The 20,206-nt window shown below is 37.3% G+C and overlaps 1 long non-coding RNA gene across 1 annotated transcript; it reads left to right on the top strand.

Moving 5' to 3' along the window:
- Positions 1–15,464: 15,464 nt before the first annotated feature.
- Positions 15,465–18,723, top strand: LOC128851863 (uncharacterized). The gene is made up of 4 exons (XR_008449395.1): positions 15,465–15,593; positions 18,048–18,145; positions 18,264–18,428; positions 18,546–18,723. It is a non-coding gene; the product is annotated as an uncharacterized LOC128851863 (long non-coding RNA).
- Positions 18,724–20,206: the final 1,483 nt, after the last annotated feature.

Here is a 20,206-nt window from a genome sequence, read left to right as displayed (position 1 = left end):
TTACAGGGAAACTTCACATTTAAAAATAACTTTGCATTCCTATTTCAGCTGTTGTCTGTTTTTGTCACGGTCTCTCATGATGGCAACACGTACTATTTTTACTCTAGAGTTGAAGGCTTACACAGTGCAAAAGATGTCCTCCTCCAGAACCAGTATCAGTGTTACAAAGAGCAAAAAGTTGCTCAGCATGATTGCAGAATTGGAAAGAGGCAGGATATTGCTGGAAGAGAAGGATGTCCAGATCAAGTCAATAAGACAATGCTCTGCAAAAAATTAATTTTATGCCAGTCCTCCTTCTACTTGGCAAGTAATTTTTAAACAGATTTTCGAAGTTAGGGAGGAATTACCTGTTCTTTAGTTTTGAGGTGCCGCAATATTTTTGGACCTAAACTGAAAAAAAGTACTAGGCACTACAGCTGCAGCTGGAGTCTGCACTTGTACCAAGTAAAATGTTATAAAAAAAAAAAAGAAAAAGGCACGTGTGTAACGAAACAGACAGAATCAAGGGTATTTTGATTTTTTTGGCTTTCTTCCATATAATGAAGGAATGATAACTCTTACAGAAGTTGCGTGAGATAAATTCATTACTTTTTGTAAAGTTCTGAGGTGCTGTCATGGTATTGAAAATTCGCTTAGGAGGTACTCATAATAATCCAGTGTTTAAATGGTGTGCATACTAAATATGGGCTAGGGAAACACAGTTTGTGTGCCATATGGTAGACAAAAGAAGAACAAATATTTTGTTATGTATAAGAATGTAATCAGTGCCTTGAATGTTTTTGGTCATATCCTAAAGCATTTACGGCAAGACTATACACCAAAACATGTTGTCTGTGTATTTTGCCTGTGTTTTGCTTTTACAGATGCTTAGCTGAGCACGTGTTTAAGCTCACTTTTAAAGCACAGCATAATTTTAAGTGCAAATTTACTTATACTAAAATCAATCTATTAAGGGATTTATTATCTTAAATAAATAAATACTGCATCATTAGGTCACTGGATTGGGGGTAAATGTCTAAACCGATTCCTATTTCTAGTTATTTATAACCATTTTGGAGGGCTTGTTGGTCATCATGTTGCCAGGAGATGAGCAGAGAAAAACAACTGGTTAACAGCTGGTTGCATCTGGTCATAGCCAGGAAGGCGCAGCAATAGAATAAACAATTCAGTTTTCAACAGCTGCATTTGCAGTTGCAGTCTACTGAATCAAATAAGTGCAGCTTTCCAAGTATAATTTGTGAGCTAGAAACATAAATTCTCTTTCGGAACATTTAGAAGTAATGAGAAAAAAATATTTCTTCTTATTTTTCCATGCTTTCCCTCTTTACTATTGTTATTTTTAATTCCCATCTTTGTTTTAAAGATTGGAAATATCTACTAATAGACAACACGCTTAAGCATTTTAATTCTTCTCTGTTTTGTACCTTGATGTGTATCTCTCTGTTTCAGTTTCTAAAGATTCTGTTCTCTCTTGTTTCACTTCTAGAAACACTTAAGAGCTGTTAGATATTTCCTGATGTCCACGAAGAACTTTGCTATAGGTTTTCGTTGTCCCTGGAAAGTCACCAGATATGATATTGTTGGGTAACGACAGAACACTTTCTTAAAGAATGAATGGAATTAAGTGTGTAGTTAGCGATGGAGTGCCTGAATATGCTACTGATGCATCATGTAGCTAGACAAATCTCGGCTACTAAAAACTGAGTTAATTGATGCTAATATTCACTATTTCTGTTATCAAAGATTCTAGAAGCCCCACATGTAGCCCATAGCCTGACCAAAATAGCTTCTGTATAACAGAATGAAAAGACAAACTCTATTCTAGCCAACTTGACCTATAAATATAAATAAAAGCCAGGAAAGCCAAATCACAAGTAACCAATGGACGTGTCTCAAAGAGCATCTTAACTGCCAGATGGCATTTGGGATGAACTGAACACTCTGGGAGAGCACTGATTAATTAGAGACGTGTAGTGTTCCAGAGTATCACTCCACTTGGTTAAGTGCTCCTGTGCATCTCGCAGTACAGGTCAGACTGAACGTGCAGAATTTATTGTGAAATCGAACCAGAGTTACAAGAAAACTGCTGTGTCAGTCCATATTTTCTTCTTGTCCTGGAAAATAGTAGGTTGTGAACAACAAAAATAACTGTAAGGCCACATATATAATAGATTACTAAATCAGGCCACAACAGCTTTAGGTGAGATTTTGGCAGATCAAAAAGACTTTCAGGTTACTTTTTGGTCCATGTACCTCTGTACCTGCAGATGTTGTTAGGTAGTACCTTTACCTGCACCACATAAAGTGCTATTTCCAAAGTAGGCAGACAGTAGACAGAAAAGTTTGTCTAAGTTCAAAGAGTCTTAACAGTTTCTTCAGCCTGTTCTTATCTCCTGGGTAAATAAAAACTGCTTAATTATATATTTACTTGGGACACCAAAAAGCTTTCTTCAATTTCATTAGTACTACTTGAATAACATCCATATTTTATAGTGTTCAGGACTTTCTATTCACTTTTACTCAGAAAATGAACAAATGTTTGGGGTCTGATTTCATAATCTTTTATTTAATCTATTTTGATTACAATTGCCATTTTGGCTGAATAAACACAAGAGGAGTGAGCCCAAGGGCATATTGTAAAACTTCACAGTACGTGATGCTAAAATAATTTGAGTCTTTTAACAACAATCTTTTCTTTTTCAGATTGATGTGAACTAATAAAACATAGAAAAATTATTTCCATTGCAAACAAAAACCAAACTAGTATGAGTATTAGGTCCTCATACATGGCATATTAGTGCATCTCTTTCAATAGAGTGTGCAGAATTTTATGACATTTTGTTTACTTGTTTGTCTGAAATTCGATATGTAGAAAATGTCATACCGTAACCAGAAGTGCCAGTGATTTCCTGACTATGATCCTCACATAGCTAGATGGACATCTACATGTATTTTAAAAACGTTTTAAAAAATATTTAAGTCGTTAAGTAAGAATAACTTTGCACTAACCTATATGTACATATGGCTTTGGTTTGTGGAGGTCAGATGCATCGGTCAGATGCATCAGTCAGATACCTGAAAACATCTCTCAGTAAGGCCAGCTGCCAAACTAGTATATTCTTCATCCTTTGTATCTTCAGTCTTAATCAAAAGAAATATTAAAGATTATCTTTTTGGCCTTATAGGATCAAATCTATCACAAATGTTTGTTGTTTTTGTTTTTTGTTTTTTTTTTTACTTTACGCATAGTCACAAGATCAACAAACGTAGCATCCTCTGCACAGACACACAACCTGTCTTATACTAGTGGAATGAATGTCTTCTGCTAGAAGCAAGGCCGTAGGTTGAGTTAATCTGCATTTATGTAGATTCCTTCTTTCATTTGAAATATGGTACAACCTTAGAACTTAGCTTTAGGTTGAATGTCTGAAGAAGCCTGAAATCTCAACACAGTCCATAAAGAGCTCAGTTCGGCCCAGAATCAAAGAATCGCAGTCTGAGAAGGCTGAGACACTAGGAACAAAAACAGGAACAAAAAAAATAGAAACAGGCAAAAGAAATGTCTGTTTTGCTCTCCGTAGAGTAGTAAGCAGCTAGTAGAGAGAATACAAATTACATTAGGGGTTCTTCAGTCTAGCCTTTGTGCAGAGGGAATGAGTGAAAATGTTTTGTCAGATCTCCATAGCTGCTCAGTATACTTAATAATCATCGAATCATAGAATACCAGGTTGGAAGGGACCTCAAAGATCATATTGTCCAATCTTTCTTGGCAAAAGCACGGTCTAGACAAGATGGCTCAGCTCCCTGTCCAGCTGAATCTTAAATGTGTCTGGTGTTGGGGAATCCACCGCTACGTGTAGTAATAAATGCTTGAGAAAGGAATGAACCTAAAGTCATCAGTACTGTCCTAAGAGATTGCAGAAGTAATTGCTCACTTCAAAATAAATGTATTTTTCCTGATTTGTTACAGTATTCCCAAAAGAACAGACTAAAGAGGAAATGGAGCTTTTTGTTCCAGAAGACCTAAGCAGCAGTGCTATCCTGGGAGTGTGTAGCTCAGCTACAGCTAGGCTAGATTAAAAAAGGAAGAGGAGGACAGTGATTGTGTCTTGAAGCAGCATTTAAATGTTTAATTTTAGCCATACTAGTCCTCACGCCATAAAGTATCACTGATAAAACATACATATATTTTTGCTGTATACCATCGATGTTTCTTGGTGCCAGTTAATCATGTGCACAGGAGTGACAAATAGATAGTAATGTTTCACCCTCTGAGTAAAAACAACGATTGGGGTAGTCACAAGGTGCAATCCTACTATTTGTGAGTGAGGCATGGCATAGTCTCATACAGTTTTTTGGTCCTCCAAGAAAGCAGACCAATGTAAGGCACGTTTCCCAGAGCCACACTGCTTTAATGATAATTAAATCTAAGCTCGCTGTCATCACATAACAGCTTCTGATGTCAAACATTGTGACTAGTGAAAGATGAACAGCCTTTCGGGGAAGAAATGGTATTATTGAAAAACATGCTTTCTGTTTCCATTATCCTGTTGACCATTGTATTCTTTCCACTCAATGTATCAGCACTGAATCTGTTCCTGATCCAAGCACAGAGGGGTGGAGATTTTTAAATGCCAGCCATCTGTTTGCTCCTTAAAGGAATGCTGATCGGCTACTAAAGTCACTGTCAGTGGCAGGTAGAGGAATGTGAAGAATGCTTAGAAAAAATCCATATAATGTATCTGTTGTTTTCTTATCTCTTCTCTCAGAACAACAAGAAGACACTTAGCATCACCCCTGTAATTGTCTTTTGGCAAATTGTTTCATTAGCATTTCCTGCCCCAGACAGAACAAATTGTCATTATTCTTCTAACCTCAATTTCTCCTTATCTAGCTAAACAAATGTGATGTGGCCACAAAAGGTGTCTTTACAAAATTTTAACTGCGATCAGCTGGTCTCTTATACTGTTATGCTTCTGAGTCTTTCAGACAGATTTTTGCTAATACCGCGAAAATAATTTTAAAAGTGATTATTCAGTGTCTTAGTTGTTCATAAAATATTTTGTTTGGGTTTTTTTTCCCTATTGCTCTGGGTTTTCTGAAAGCAGCAACAGGATAAAATAGCAGACAAATAGAGGCATAAGATGCATCTGAGCAGCATCCTAGTAGCAGCCTGAAAGGCAATAGAAATCACATTAGTCTTGTTCTCTTACTCCAAGAAAAATTCAAATTGCAGCTTTGCGTGTGATTTTCTTGTAATATTTGTGCCATTTTCTATGGCTTATTTAGTCTGTGATGATCTTGAGTAGTAATATCTGTTTCCAGTACATCACTTCACCTTTTTTGAACATAAAATTATAAGAAGTTTGAGGTCAGTCTGGAAAAAGGTTTAGTTGCCTATTCTGTGGATGAGTTTGAGATTAGAAACATCAGCTCCTAAAGTGACATTCCTTTGTTTGAAGTGGAGCATTGCAGTACCACTACAAAAGCTGTCATTACAGTGCAGAGAAGGCAGGTGATCCCGTTGGGAATATCGTGCAGTGCTCTGCGACAAGGACAGCAGCACTGCTTATGGAAAAGACGTACTTCTGTCAAGCTGCCGGACACCGCATATGGCCTTTGGAAGTCAGCAGACATGAAAAAATGAGTTAGGGCTGAAAAAAAAACAGGTAAGTGGGCTTTCAGCTAATGTATATTGGCACAGTGCCATGAAGCTATGTGGGTTTATTAAATGTAAGAGCTGCTGCTTATGTGTAAATTAGGACTGCCACCTGGCTGGTTTCCAGTTGTCTTGCCTGGTTTTATTCTCAGCTTGCTGGCTGCTGTTGGAGCTACTGTACGGATTGGCCTGGACATTCTCAGTAGTCATTTTTCTGGAAGGTGACTGGCCTTTCTGTGTCAAAGATGACTGCATTTCACCTGTGTTTTAACAAGAAAGTGCCACTGAAGTCACAGAGGTGATTATTTTGAAAAATTAATGGTAGTGATCACCCTGACAAAAAAATGGGTCATTTAAACCAAATTGTAGTAAAACTGGGTTAACTTCATCTAAATAAAATTATGGTGAAAAGGCATGCGACCTGTTTCTTTTTATAGCCTTCTTGAATTATAACAGTTATGTGGATGAATGTAGATAATAAGTTATAATAGAAACACATTTTGACACTTACTGCGTTATAGACCAACAGAAGCTAGGAGGTAGAATTTCACTTTCTAAGAACTCTATAAATATGTCTCTTCTTTATTGCTTACTTGGCTTTTGTTTTCTGTCTGGCTCTAGAGATATGCCAAAAGATAAACTTTCTGTGCTTAATTCGGTTACTCAAAATGCCTATTTTCTCTTTATTGTAAGAGAATGTGCTCAAAACAGTGTGTTACTGGACCAGTGAACATCCTTTCTTCCGCAGGGGCCACTACGAGCCAAATCAGACAAGACTGAGAGTGCAGATTCTGGATGTTTCAGTTAATATTGTGTTCATTCTGTCTGAAGGATTATTTAATGATCTCACTCAACTTCCATTTTTAAGACAGAGATGACTCTTCCACAGTTCAGGTGTTCAGTGCCCAAATTTGCCCTCACAATTTAAAAGCAATGTTTGTATTCTGACCATGTATAGAAATGTATGGCTGTGGTACACAATATGAAGCATAACTGAAGTGTATTGGGTCAATGGACCACCTTAGCTGTCTGCTCATGCATTTGTGAATTTGTACGACCTTTCTTCTGGCTTTGAAATAATTTTTAGCAACCTTTACCAGGTTAAAAAAGATTTACATTCTTCTGTATAGATGAGACAAAAGTGTGAACATTAATTCCAAGTAAGCTTTCGACCCTTTTTTTTCCCACATATAATAGTATCCGGATGTTCTATGTCTGCTAGAAACAACTCACTAGCACCTAATACTTACAATATGTGTATAAACAGAGAGGTCTTGTTTACATGCCAAATGCTTGCACTTACCCTGCTGTCTGGTGTTGGAAATAGAATTGTGTGGCTGTGAGTGATTCTGGTCCTTTGCAGGCATTTTTGTTCTGCAAAATGACTACTCAGACTATTATAAGTATTCCTAATATAAGGGTGAAAATGGAGATGGGTGGATGGGCATAATTAAAGGAAAATATGAGTATTCTTTTCTAGATCTGATTAGGTCTTGGCCTTAAGCACAGGTGTTAAAAAAGCCCCCCAAACAGAAAAATAATCTGGTTTGTGCTTCTCTTGACATTAGGTAATCTGCTGTGATCAGATGTTCAACATACTGCTCTCATTTAAATAATTTTGGAACAAAAAGCAGAGGATATTTGATGAGACATGCACCTAGTGTTCGGGATGAAGATGTTGTGTTTGGATGAGCTTTTAAGTTAGTAACCACTTATTATCATCTCATATCCTAACAATTCACGCAACAAGTATAGCAATGTGAAGCTGAGACAGCTATACCTTGTTAAGGTTTGTACACTCTTAAAACCTTAGTTTTAAGTTTCCTAGGAATTCAGATGACATCAAATTTGTCACCTTTACAATATCTTGCTTTGATGGCTATGGCATTTTCGTGTGTGGGAAAAAAGTCTTGAAGTTGCTAAAGTTTATGCAACATCTTTGCCTTCAGGGGCACTGACAGTTCACAATCTGGAATGTATCAGCAATCCCCCCACCAATTACAGTTTTTTAAATTTTGCAACATTAAGATAATCTGAAAGCACAAATTTTCTTAAAAGTATGTACTTACTGTTTATGTCTGTTGAAATTATCTGGAAAGATAATATTAGCTAATGGATTTTAAATGTTCTATAACTTTTGAACACTCTTAATATCTATGTAGAGTTTTATTATTCCATCACTGAAACTCATGCAATCTAACTGACCTTTATCAATTATAAATGCTTAACTGCTGGCAGAGCCAGTTTTGCTGGCATCTCATATCGGATTCCTGAAAACATTTTCAGAACTATTTCAGATACCAGGAAAGTGACAACGTAGCGTAGCCCGTAGGTTGATCTCCTTGCCTGCTGTTCAGCAACCATCTCCTTTTTTTTTTTTTCCCTTGGAGAAATGTTTCTTTAAAATTTTTGCACAGCTGCAAGAAGCGGAATGACCTTTGTCATGGCGATAACACTCTGAACCCAGGAGGGGAATAATTTGTTAGGATATATCCCTCTCCATTTCCCATTTAGGACACCGTCAAAATTTCTACTAACCAAAATAAAGCCGAAAAGGAGCCAGTGTTTTCTGCTTACCTGGAACGTTTCTTAAGAAAGAGCTATGTAATTCTGGTTCGTCTCCTTTAAATTGTTGATATCGCTACTCAGATACTCTACATGCAATCTAATTGTGTAATGAACATGTCTTACAGCCCACGTTTGAGTATCTGATATTTATATTTGAAGGCCTTTACCTCTATAGATCAGCTAGTTTTGTTTTTTCCTTTAAAACATCTCGTACTTGCCGTTCTAATACTTCTACACTTTTCCTGTGGTTTTGACAATGAATTATCTCAGGTTCTTTATAGAAAGTATAATGTAAGACTGCTAGGACTTTGAAAAGTGAGCAAGTACAATGTAGGACTGAAAACTTTGTGCAGTACAACTTTTATTTTAGCAGAGAATTGGGCTGTTTTCCAGTGGGAGAGAGCTGTAAAAATAGGTTTTTCTGTGAGTCACAGCTAGGGGATCAAATCTTCTCACTGGAACACAAATACAGTGTACAGTCAAACTGAAGGAAATGTGAACAAATTAAATTGATGTGATAAGGAAAATGAGGAATCAAAGAGTTGCATACTAATCCTAGGAACCTGGGTGAAAACCATTAAGAATTGGAATCTCTAATGGTGAATCTAAGTAGTAAGGAAAATGCAGAGTTGCTCAGTGTATATAAATATGTATATATATATATATATATTTACATATACATACATTTACATATATATATATATACATATACATATACATATAAATATATATATATATATATATATTTTGTTACATCAGAGATTCCTTAAAGAATTAGTTCATCGTATACCTTACGATGTAACTTCCAGCAAAAATGTGACAACTTCATGAAACTACTAACGTGTCAGTGTGGTATCATTGTTCATTAAAGGCAGATAGGAGAAGTGGAGTAACTACAGGCTGGATAGCGTGGTACGAAACCTAGGAGTGAGGAGGCGAGAGGACTGACATAGGATGCATTTAAAAAAGAGCGAAGGGTGAGGAATATATCTGATCAAGACCATTTTTGGAAAATTACTTTTTCTCAAAGAGTTTGATGTGATACTTAGACAAGATTATGTTTGTTTTAGAAAACAGTTGTGTAACTATATTTGGACTCCTGTAGGGTGAATGACTTCATGTTGTCTGACACTGTTATTCAAAATACAGCACAGCACACTAACAATAAAGCATAATACCAGAATAGGAGATGGCTAGCTGAAAGATCACAAAAATAGCTTCTAATAGAGCATCATCATACAGGTCTCTGTATTTCTGCATTAGAGATCATCTTTTCCAACATTTTCATATATGTCTTGTCATCGATAAAATCACTACTGATGAGTTTTCCATCAAATATAACAAAGCATGCCCCGGAAGCTGCTGAGGATGTTGGCCCATGCCAAAATGTTTCTAATGCCAAGTACTCAATTTGAAGACCTCTGAAGAGTTTCTCATCTTTCTTCTTCAGTTTCTCTGATCCCTCTGCATCTCATCTTTAGGTACTCTTATTAACATAGAGCAGTTCAATTGCTAGATGTCTTATGAGTTCTCTGTATTCGCAAATGCACAAGTTTACTCCAGACGTGATTACTTGGCTACGTCCATATGAAAATCGAGCCACTCTCTTTTTGAGGGCAACTATCATGGTCTGGCCACTTCCATAGTGTTACATTTTCTCTCCTTTCATGTCAGGACAGTCTCATCTAAATTGCCTCTTGGGAGTGGTCCCTGACCTTTGCTAGTTCCCAGGCTGGTTTTGGGAATAGTGGGAAGGTCAAAAAGTTTAAAATTTTTTAGTCCAAAAATGGACTAGACCTGTGCCTGTGTCTACTCTATATATAAAGTGTGGGTACAACATTTCTGTGCAAACTAAAGTCCTGTCTTCTTTCTCTGACATCATTTATTGTATATTCATCTGACAAATCAAGTTCAGCACAGATGATGTGCAACATATATTTCCCTGTGTGCCATCACCACTTCTAAGAAATATGTCCTCACAGCTACTGCTTTTCCTCATCTCTACCATATTTGCCTGTCATGTGGAATGATAATCTGGACATTGCCTTCAACGTTATACTCTTCCCTCAAACCTCGTATCCTGCCTTAGTTCATTAACAGCCCTACGCAGCTTACAGTCATAGTACAAAAAATAACAAAATAAATCATGAATAATAAGGATAAAATTACCTGGAAGCAGGGATTTTGAAGTGTACCTTGTCATGAGGAAGGGATTAGGAGCATAGGGAGAGCCATATAATAGAAAGCATGTTGTGGATTTATAAACCATAACAAAACACAGTTCAACATGAACTTTTAGAAAGCTATGTGGATAGGCAGCCAGGAAATACAGGCAGGGAATTGATTTTATCTCTACTAATGACCCTGCTCATTAGATGTAAACACCTACCCATTTCTCCCCCTAAAAAAAAATAAAAATGTATACTTCTGATGTTCATATTTCAAAAGAGATTGTGAATAATTGGAGCATAGAAAGGAATTATAGTAATATTCAAGGACTGAAGACAATACAATAAAAGAGTCTGTTTATCAAAGCTGGCTGGACAAAAACGTGTAAATGCTTTCATGTTACCCCGTACTGAATGAAAAGTGCACTTACCCTTGGCAACAGCTAGGAAGTGAATAACCTGTTCCAACCTGAAAAAATGTTAGAATGGAAAGGAATGTTAAGATATTTGCTTCTTTTGTACATAAGTGTTACTGCTTTTATACACTAGAATATTTTTTCACTCAAAGTACTTAATGTCGCATAGGTTGCTTGGGTAAGCAGCCAGAAAAGCAATGGTACATTTATCGCTGAAACAGTCATGCGAAACCAGTGCATAAATACAGAACAGCCTTTGTTTCTGAATATTGATGATTTGCTGGAAGTAGTACCTAAATAACTAATATAACTTTAATATGCTACATTACCTCTACCTGCAGCTTGTGCTATTTGTTTATCCTTCCAGGTGTCCAAAAATTTGTGTCAAACATGGAAAGCATGCATTACATGGAAAGATTGCTGAAGATATAGAATGTAAAGCCCCTAAGCCAATTCCTTTGTGTGTAACTCCGTTTAATGCAACTGAGGTGAACAATATTTCAGCAGTGATGAATGTCGCTCAAGCTGTTAATTTGCTAAACGACACAGAGAAGGGAGAAAATAGCTCTTTTCCTGAAGGTATTTTCTGAAGCTATATATTAAATATCAATGTATACCATAAAAAAACCTGCCTCACTGACTCATTAAGACCTTCTAGAAGAGTGCACTGTGAGCAAGTACTATGAGGGATTTTTGGCTGTTTCATTTAGTTAGTTCAGTATGAGATTCTTTTTTCTTTAAGAAAGGCCCTGCATCATGTTAAAAAGTGCAATAGCAACGGATTCTAAATAATCACATAGACATCACACCATCAGTTATATATTCAGCAATAAGTTTCACTGGAAGGCTGGTTTTCCCTCTTAAAAATAAATAAAATCAATTCTGCCTTAATTTTATCCATTGGTTCTGCCTTTTGTGCCACGTGCCCAGGTCTTTGAGAGACAAATATCCCCTACTTCCTTACTGAGGATAGATGAAAGGCAGGCAGCTAAGTGTCCAGAGATAAGGGAAATGAAACCTGGCTTTCATTTGCTCTCCAGTAAGTGTATGTAATGCACATTCAGATGGGAAGAATGACGGGGCATGTGAACTTGGATGCACTACTGAAGTCAATAAATTCTGTGGGGCCAGTGTCTTACCCTTTTAAAAGTGTGGCTCCATTGATTCACAGCATGATGAGGATCTCTCACGGCATATTGTCATGGGCATTGAATAGTCTTCAGCTCCAGAAGAACTGAATATTAGAACTCTTAATTTACAATAAGCACTGTAAAAAGCTTTGTCCTATTCACATTGTCTGGCAGCAGCAAGCACAAATGTGTTTATTGAAACGCATTCTGGGGCATTGTAATTGTCCTTATTTAGGCAGTCTTAAAACGGGAGAAATATATAATTCATGGAGATCTTTAAAAACCGGCTGACCAAGACTCATGACAAATGCTTACAAGTGGGGATTAAAACCTGAGCTGTCAGTGGGATAATTAGTTTATTCCAGGACACTGAAAGGCTGTGGTTGTGCCGGTGATGGGTGCCATCTGATGAGTAAGGGGTCATATTACAACACAAGCACATGCTTCTTCTTCCCCTCCCCTGTCCTTCAGTGTAGACCTTATTTAGCCAGCTATGATACTGCTTTTGAGAAGGGGGGGAGGGGGGGAAAGAAGTTGTTTCAACTCTCCTATTTTTTGGATCTTTTTAAATGGTGATTGACAGTCCCCGTTTGGCTAGAGAAGAATCTGAGACCACAGATGTCAAAGAGAAATATTTGCAGATTCTGTTTCCTTTCTTAAAGCAATTATTTTTAGTTTCTGACGAGGAGGCAGCTATACCCAGATATTCATAAACAGATTTCTAATGCAAAGGCTGACAGCAAATTGGCCGTATTACAAAACAAATCATACCCTCTGTCAATAGGTTCCATACTCTGGATTTTCTTTCTACCAGCTTTGCAGGTCACAACATGTGAAGACTGTACAACTGGGTCATCATTTTCCCATCATTTTTATATAGATAGGACAGCTATGGAGGGAAAAAAGGAAGGTAGCTCTTCTGCTTTAGCATAACGCAGTGCATAGAATAATCTGCAGCTAGTCAGGAATGTATTCAGACAGGCAGCCAGTAGACTGAAGCTATCATCACACTAGATAACCTGTAACTAGGGTCATTATTTAAGTCAAGCAGCTCAGTCTGCAAATTCTTATCCTTCGATTTATGAGAATAAAGTACTGAAGATTAGACATATGATCACTAGCAGACTTCTTACCGTGTGTCTTATCCACAAATAACAAGAGAATGAAGACAACTATAAATGCTTTTTAAAGAAAAAGTATATAGTCCTGATCAGAACATTGCTTTTTAGAATGTCAACTGACTATCAAAGTGTCAAATACTCTTTGATTCTTTTTTGCTTCTTAGTGCTTTCAGCTTATTTAGTTTTCTAAATTTACCATCTATAGTAATACAGTGCTTTCCAAATGTTCTGTAATCAAGCAGTAACACAAAGAAGTATTCCTGGGTTTCTTATGGCAGATCTGGAAGTATGTAGTCCATTCCAGGGAGAGGTGGAAAAATAAACCAAGTATAGAAAAAAAATTTTGATCTATTAAAAATGCTTCTGAAATTAAAAAAAAAAAGTCATAAGTAGTTAGCCTGCAGATGACAACTTGTATTAAGAAGAGAAATAATGGATCATGGGAAATGAAGCACTGGCAGCTCCATACTTAAAGATTAAACCCTTCATAATAAAGGAAGTCAAAGCAAGCTTATTGTGACAGATGGACCTGCCTCTGCAAAGGACAAGACTAGTGAAAACATTTTCCCCTAATGAAGATGTTAACAAGTGGTAAAGTAATTGAAATGCATCCACATCAAAATAAATGCCAAGCCTTAGAGCAAGAATCCAGATATCAGTAATGCTAGAGATGGGGTTTATTTGCATAACCCAAGTAAACATAATAATACAAAAGTATCCAGTGGAAATGCTGAGATGCTGTTCATGACATAAAACTTACTACTTTAAAAAAGGCACAGTTGCAAAAGCATGGCATGCATTTTATTGCTTTTCTTGGTTGTATAAGTCTCACTCAAAGGAAAAAGCGTGAATTGTTTCAAACTCGAAACTCATGTCATACTTGTGTTGTGTGTGTTAGATTCCTGCTGATGTCACTGGGACATTAGAAGGCAAGGTATCTCCCCATCATACAGAGGTAGTGACACTTGGGGAAAAAAAGTGAGATTTGTACCACAGATAAGAGATCTTCACTGCAACTGAGTAAAGGAAACTTTGTTCTTGATCTTTAATAAACTTCCTGTCACATGTATCACTCCCGGTCTTAGTAACTTCAATCTTAGTGAACTTCCTTCTTTCATGATTAGTGAAGTGCCTGTAACTGGATAACAGAGGTTCGTTATTTTCTAAATGTCATTTTTAGCAGAGTGTAAATGACTGGAGAAGGCAAGGAATGCAGTGAATGTATGTAATACTTTGATGTGTGGAGATTAAATATTTAACAAGATGAATCATTTCCTGATGCCTCAAATGTGTGTGGGGGTTTATTTCTTTTCTTTATTTAAAAAAAAAGTGAGTAGTTGCGTTATTATATTAGTGATGATGAAAGCGAAGGCATTTCGCTTATGAACTCATAGTCACACCTCTCCGTTAACTCCTTTCATGTAATTTGTGGCTGTCCACATGACCTCGTGTTTATGTAGCACGATGTACTTTTGATACGATGAGAGTTGAAACACACACTCTTGGTTTGAGGAAGTCCTTTCGCTGTGTGCAGGTTTCATGAAATAAGCCACCAAAAGTTTTTTCCCTGCAAGCTTAATTCGTAGAAACTGGTATCAGCTTTTACAGCTTTTGTTTCAGTAAAAAAAAGGCATTTGTGTAGTTACTGCCACCACACACTGCTTTTGGACACACGCTAACATGACTCCGTGTTGTGTTGATAGGTCTCTAAAAGGGTCTGGCAGCAGTTTTATTGTGACCCCCTGTGACAGTAGATGTGCTAAACTCTGTTTATGACATTATGAAAACATGGGAGCTTGCTGGGGTCACACCAGGTCAGTATTAGGACAAGAGTTTTCTAAGCAAAAATTGTCTTGATGGAATCAAACATTTGTGATTTCTCCAACAAAAGTCAATACCTTTTAAATGCAGAAGCTAAGTAGATTCAGGGAAAGACTGGATCTCTAATTACTGAGATTTAAGTCTGGAAACTCTACAGCTTGGCTAATTCCATGACAGTGTATGTAGGACTGCATATAAAGACAGCTCAGTTACAAATGGCTGTCAGACGTGGCTTGCACTATCAAGAGTCTCAGAAATATGGTGTATATTTGGGGGTTTTCCTGTGCAGGGATAGGAGTTGGACACAATGATCCTCATGGGTCCCTTCCAACTCAGGTGTTTCTGTGATTTTTTGAGTTAAGCAGATGTGGATGATTGGCATGAACTGCATATTTTTAGTTACGAAATGAAATATCCATATAATTACTGGTTTTACCTTTCTGATTGTGAAAGAGGTTGAAATAAGAGACGACCACATTTTAAAATGAAGTTTTCATTGCATTAATTAATAAATTACATTTAAAATTGCTTATTCATAAGGAAATGGATGTGCTTCATTGACTTTTTCCCTTTTCCTCTTAAGATTTGTCTCCAGGGCAAACATCTCTTTAGCTACACACCTGCCTCGAAGAAACCTCCCATTTCAAACTCTATGTGTTGTGACAGTGCCTGGGACGACAATCTTATTGCAGAGTTGAAGGTGTGACAAAGTTAGTTGCAGTTTATAAAACAGGTAACCCTTCCAAGTTATACTGCTACTTCAAAGAAATTTTGTCTCCGTTCTAGGGGAAGAGATTGTACTTTGGGTGTTACTTCACTGAAAGTGGTATCAGGCATTGGAACAGGCAGAAGGAGCTCTCACGTCCTGCCTTGCTCATCCCACTCTTTACACCCAGGCTGATGCGTTAGGCAGGTTTGAGAACAGGTAGTTACTATCTACAAACATATTGCTTCTCTAGTTTCTTACAGTAAGGATGGTTGAGTCACCACCCCTGGAGGTATTTCAAAGATGTGTAGATGTGGTGTTCATGGACATACTTTAGTGGTGGACTTGGCAGTGTTAGGCTTACAGTTGGACTTAGTGGTCTTTTCCAACCTAATCAATGCTGTGTACAGGCTAGGAAAAGCTGTCCGGTGTAATTCTTTGTCTAGGGCTAGATGTTTTTGTTACAATCTACAGTAAGCTGTGCTCATAGTGTTATCTGGGGCTAGTTTGTGTGTCTGTCTTGCTAGTCTTGTGGAGAGCTGATGGGAAGAGGGATTACTGAAGCAACGTTTGTGGATGGGGAAAAAATATTCCACAGAATTACCTGGGTGCAGGAAGAGCACTCATCAGTGGCTTATGCAGTGCTCTGTCTTTGGCTTTTCCTGTCTTCACTGGATCTTCTTCTGCAGGCCAGAAGAAAGAAATAAGTCTACATATGCTAGTGGAATCTAATGTTTGTAAAGACCAACGCTATCTGTCCTTCTGGTTTGTCTTTACAGTGTGTGCAGGATGAGGCAGATTAAGCTCTTTACTCTCATGTGATACTTTCACCTTAGAGTATCATGGAATATTTTATAAACAGGATGGACCCTGTTTATTCCTGTTTCCATGTTCACCACAGGTTGAACTGTGGTTTCATTGTACCTGGGATGCAAAAGGGATGGGAGAGTGTTAGCTGCGGACTTTCCATTTTGTATTATACTGCTCAAATGTCTTTTTTGTGTCTCTCAAAAGCAGCAGGAGCTTTCATGTCCTGCCTTGCTCATCCCACTCCTTACACCCAGACTGATGTGTTAGGCAGGTTTGAGAACAGGGAGTTACTATCTACAAACATATTGCTTCTCTGGTTTCTTACAATAAGAACCTGCCCCGAAGCAGCACAGCAGAAAGGATGTATAATGCAACAGAAACTCCAGCTCAGTTTGTGTTTGATGGGGAACTGTGGTGGTGAGTGTTTACTTTTAGATTGTGGCATGAAAACAAACTAAACCAACTACTGTTTTTGGAGAGGGAACTTTCCATTTCCCTGGTAGCACTGATTCTGCAAGCCCTCATCCCTCACAGCAGAGAGAATTAAGTCTTGAGGGAATACCTTAAGGATCCTAGAGGGAAGACCGAGGGAGAGGATACATATGCAATTTACCCAAAGTCGGTTACACACTCATAAATTAAATTCAGTTAACGTTGTGGGGAAATATGTCTCTCAAGCTTCAATCCTTACTCTAAGCAATCTCAGCTCTATTTATTATCTTTAAGAAAAAAATAATCCAGCTTCAGGAAACAAGGCCACAAACAGTGCAGTTTAAGCATTAACACTTATAACAGTATAAATGTGAACCTAAGAGGATCTAAAAGAGGAAAAAAAAAAAAAAAAGACATGTCTGAAACAACACATTCCTCTTAACTGGAAATCAACCCTCACTTTCTAGTGTTGATTATTTTGAGTCAGTTTTGCATTTCGTTTCCATAGAAAGGGCATGAGAAGGGTTAGAAATCTGTGTCATCTGCTTTGAATGAATTTTGAAGCTTTACAGCCTACAATATTTAAATGATGCCACCACTGAGTATTTTTCCCCAGTCAAGAACTATGCCTAATGAGCCAAGAAGAGCACAGGCACATGCTTAGTTCCTGAGGAAGAATATTTATGCATAAAGATACCTTTACAGAAAACTCTACAATCACCACTTAAAGGTCTGCAGAGCTTGCTCAAAGCAACAGTTTGTACTGGTGATGCACATAGTAAGAACTACTTTGAAAGCAGCTCCCCTAAAGCAACTATCATTCTTTGATTCTGTTTTTCTTCCCGTTTATTTCCATTACACCTTGAACCTTATATTATTGAACAAGAAGCAACTCTGCAATAGATATTTTGAGCTAGAAAACAATTTCTAAGGAATTTTCTTTATCTTTGTTTTAATAATTTTACTTATGTATAAAGGAATAGATTTTACTTTCAGTTATATCATCATAAATAGTCCACAGATTTAACATGGTTTACCCTGGGTTTGCACACACAAAGACACACTTTGGCAGGCTATTTACCAAATGTGAGGGTTAAGTAGAGCATCCCAAAGTTGAAATTAATGTGAGTTTTAGCTATTGAGGTAACTGGATACTCTATACATAAGAATATTCTAAATAACGTATTCTGGGTAATGTTCTTTTTATGTCTTACAGAGAAACCGAATGGGCGTATTTAGTAAGAATCAGTAACTGGAACAACAGGTTGCTGAAACATGTGCAAAGCTGCAAAAGGCCTTTGTCCAAATCTTCAGGTATAGTTGGGGGCAGTCTTAGAATAAGGAAGAAGGTGGTTTGTGGCTCAGTTTAGTACCACCTTAATGCCAAGAAATGTCCAGTACAGTTCAAATGCCGTATGCAATGCTCTTGCAGGCTTGCTGTTATCTTCCTGAGAGGGCCTTCAAAGCACCTGGAAATTTCCAGTATGAGGGAAAGTTGTCTTTCCTGGGAAAGAAGACAATTACTTTTTCCTAACAGTGCCACCTACACTTGCTATCAGCTGGTTCTCTAACACCCGGAGATTGGCCGTGTGAAGAGGTATTCCCTTTTTATGTCATCTTGCTCTGGAGATGGCATACAAACCAGTCATCTTATGGGCATCAGAACAGTTGCTTTATAATGCAAGGAGATAATTATGCTTTCTTTTCCTCACAGAAACTGAAGACCAAAGAGTTTCCAACATTTTATATGAGATTTTCTCAATCTGAAAGTTTTGACAGGATGCCATTTTTGAATACTTTTTATGGAGCTTTATTATCTACAAGGTCTGTTCTTCTTCCTGTGAAAGAAGTGAAAAGCAAACAATAATAAGATTTTCATCTGAAAATGACATGAGCACAAGTTAAATAAATGAGTATTTTTCTTTTCATTACCTCTCATTTGCTACTGAACTGTGTATTTGCTACTTTGTTAGACAAGGTGAACAAGCGAAGTCTAATTAAAGGCTCTTACCTCTCCACATTGTAAACCCCATCGTATTTCTATTCCCTATTAGATAATGCATTATAAAGAACCAATCACTGTTGTTGTTTCAAGGCCCAAAATATCATATGCCAGGTCATATGCTGAAAAAATTTTGTCGTAATCATACTTAAGCAGTAAGATACTTTATTCTTATTTTAGTTATCTCACAGGACTGAAAACAGAACCCAGTCTTGCTGAAATTAGTGGAAGTTTTCTATCAATGAAAGCAGGAGAAGATCTCTGAAGAAGAGTTCTCCTGACATATACCCCAATGTATAGGTTGAAAATCAGATTAGCCACCCAGACTTGGGGTGATTGCACCCATTTGTTAAATCCCAGCTGAGTAAGTAGTCTTGATATAACTGAAAAATGCTTACTCTGTTATGCACAGGACAAGGAATCTACTTGAGGATATATTTCTTTTGAGGCATCAAGGCTAAACAGTATGTGCATTAGCAGGATAAGATTGTTAGAGAAAAGACCTTTCCTAGAAGCATGAATTAACTAGCTAGATCCAAACTCAGCTACAAAAGCCAGTTTCACCTCTGTAACTCATATTCAAGATTATACACGCACACTTTTATATAGGCTTACATATATTTTCAAGTATAGTATATATATGAATTTACAGCTAGGCTTTGTTTGTGTTTCAATTTCCAGTCTTTGTCACATGCAGGCAAGCCGTGATCTTGAATGCATTTTAACTTCTTTGCTCAAATTTCTGCTAGGCTTGAGTGAGATGAAATAATAATTCTTCCATCTTTAATGTTTGGAATAGAGTATTGTACTTCTATGCAGTGGCTTTTTGTCCATGATTTCTAGTAGATTTCTGTTGCTTTAAAGAACAGGTAAAGGGTTGTTATAGCAGCCTATGATAGAAGTTAAGATATTTTACACGTCTGCATTTTATACTGTGAACAACGTTGTTTCATTGTGTCTAATCTTCGTGGAATAACAAATAGACATGCATTTGCTTTTGCACTTATAACCAATTAAGCCCTGGGCCTCAATGAGGTTTATTAGCTTGGGCTAAACATCACACAATATGGTCAGATAGTTTATCCTCCGTCTGGGTGTGGACAAAGGCAAGCTTAAGGCCGAAGAACGTGATATAAGCTTACAAAGTTTCTCTCAAAAGAGCTTGAGATATGATCTGGTCTATAGGTAAAAGGTATTGAGAGTAGAATACAAATAAACCTCAAATTGATCAGTCTTAATCCAATATCAGAGTGGCTTTTTTTGGCCTGTTTATGACTCTTAAGAAGAGATTTCAGTTAAATTGAAAAGCTGTGCTTAAAGCAGAGCAAAGCTGTTTACATTGGGGGTTGTACCAGCATAACTTCACCTAGACA

This window comes from Cuculus canorus, chromosome 3, assembly GCF_017976375.1.
Source record: "Cuculus canorus isolate bCucCan1 chromosome 3, bCucCan1.pri, whole genome shotgun sequence".
NCBI classification, from domain to species: domain Eukaryota; kingdom Metazoa; phylum Chordata; class Aves; order Cuculiformes; family Cuculidae; genus Cuculus; species Cuculus canorus.
This window is presented reverse-complemented; position numbering and strand designations above follow the sequence as displayed.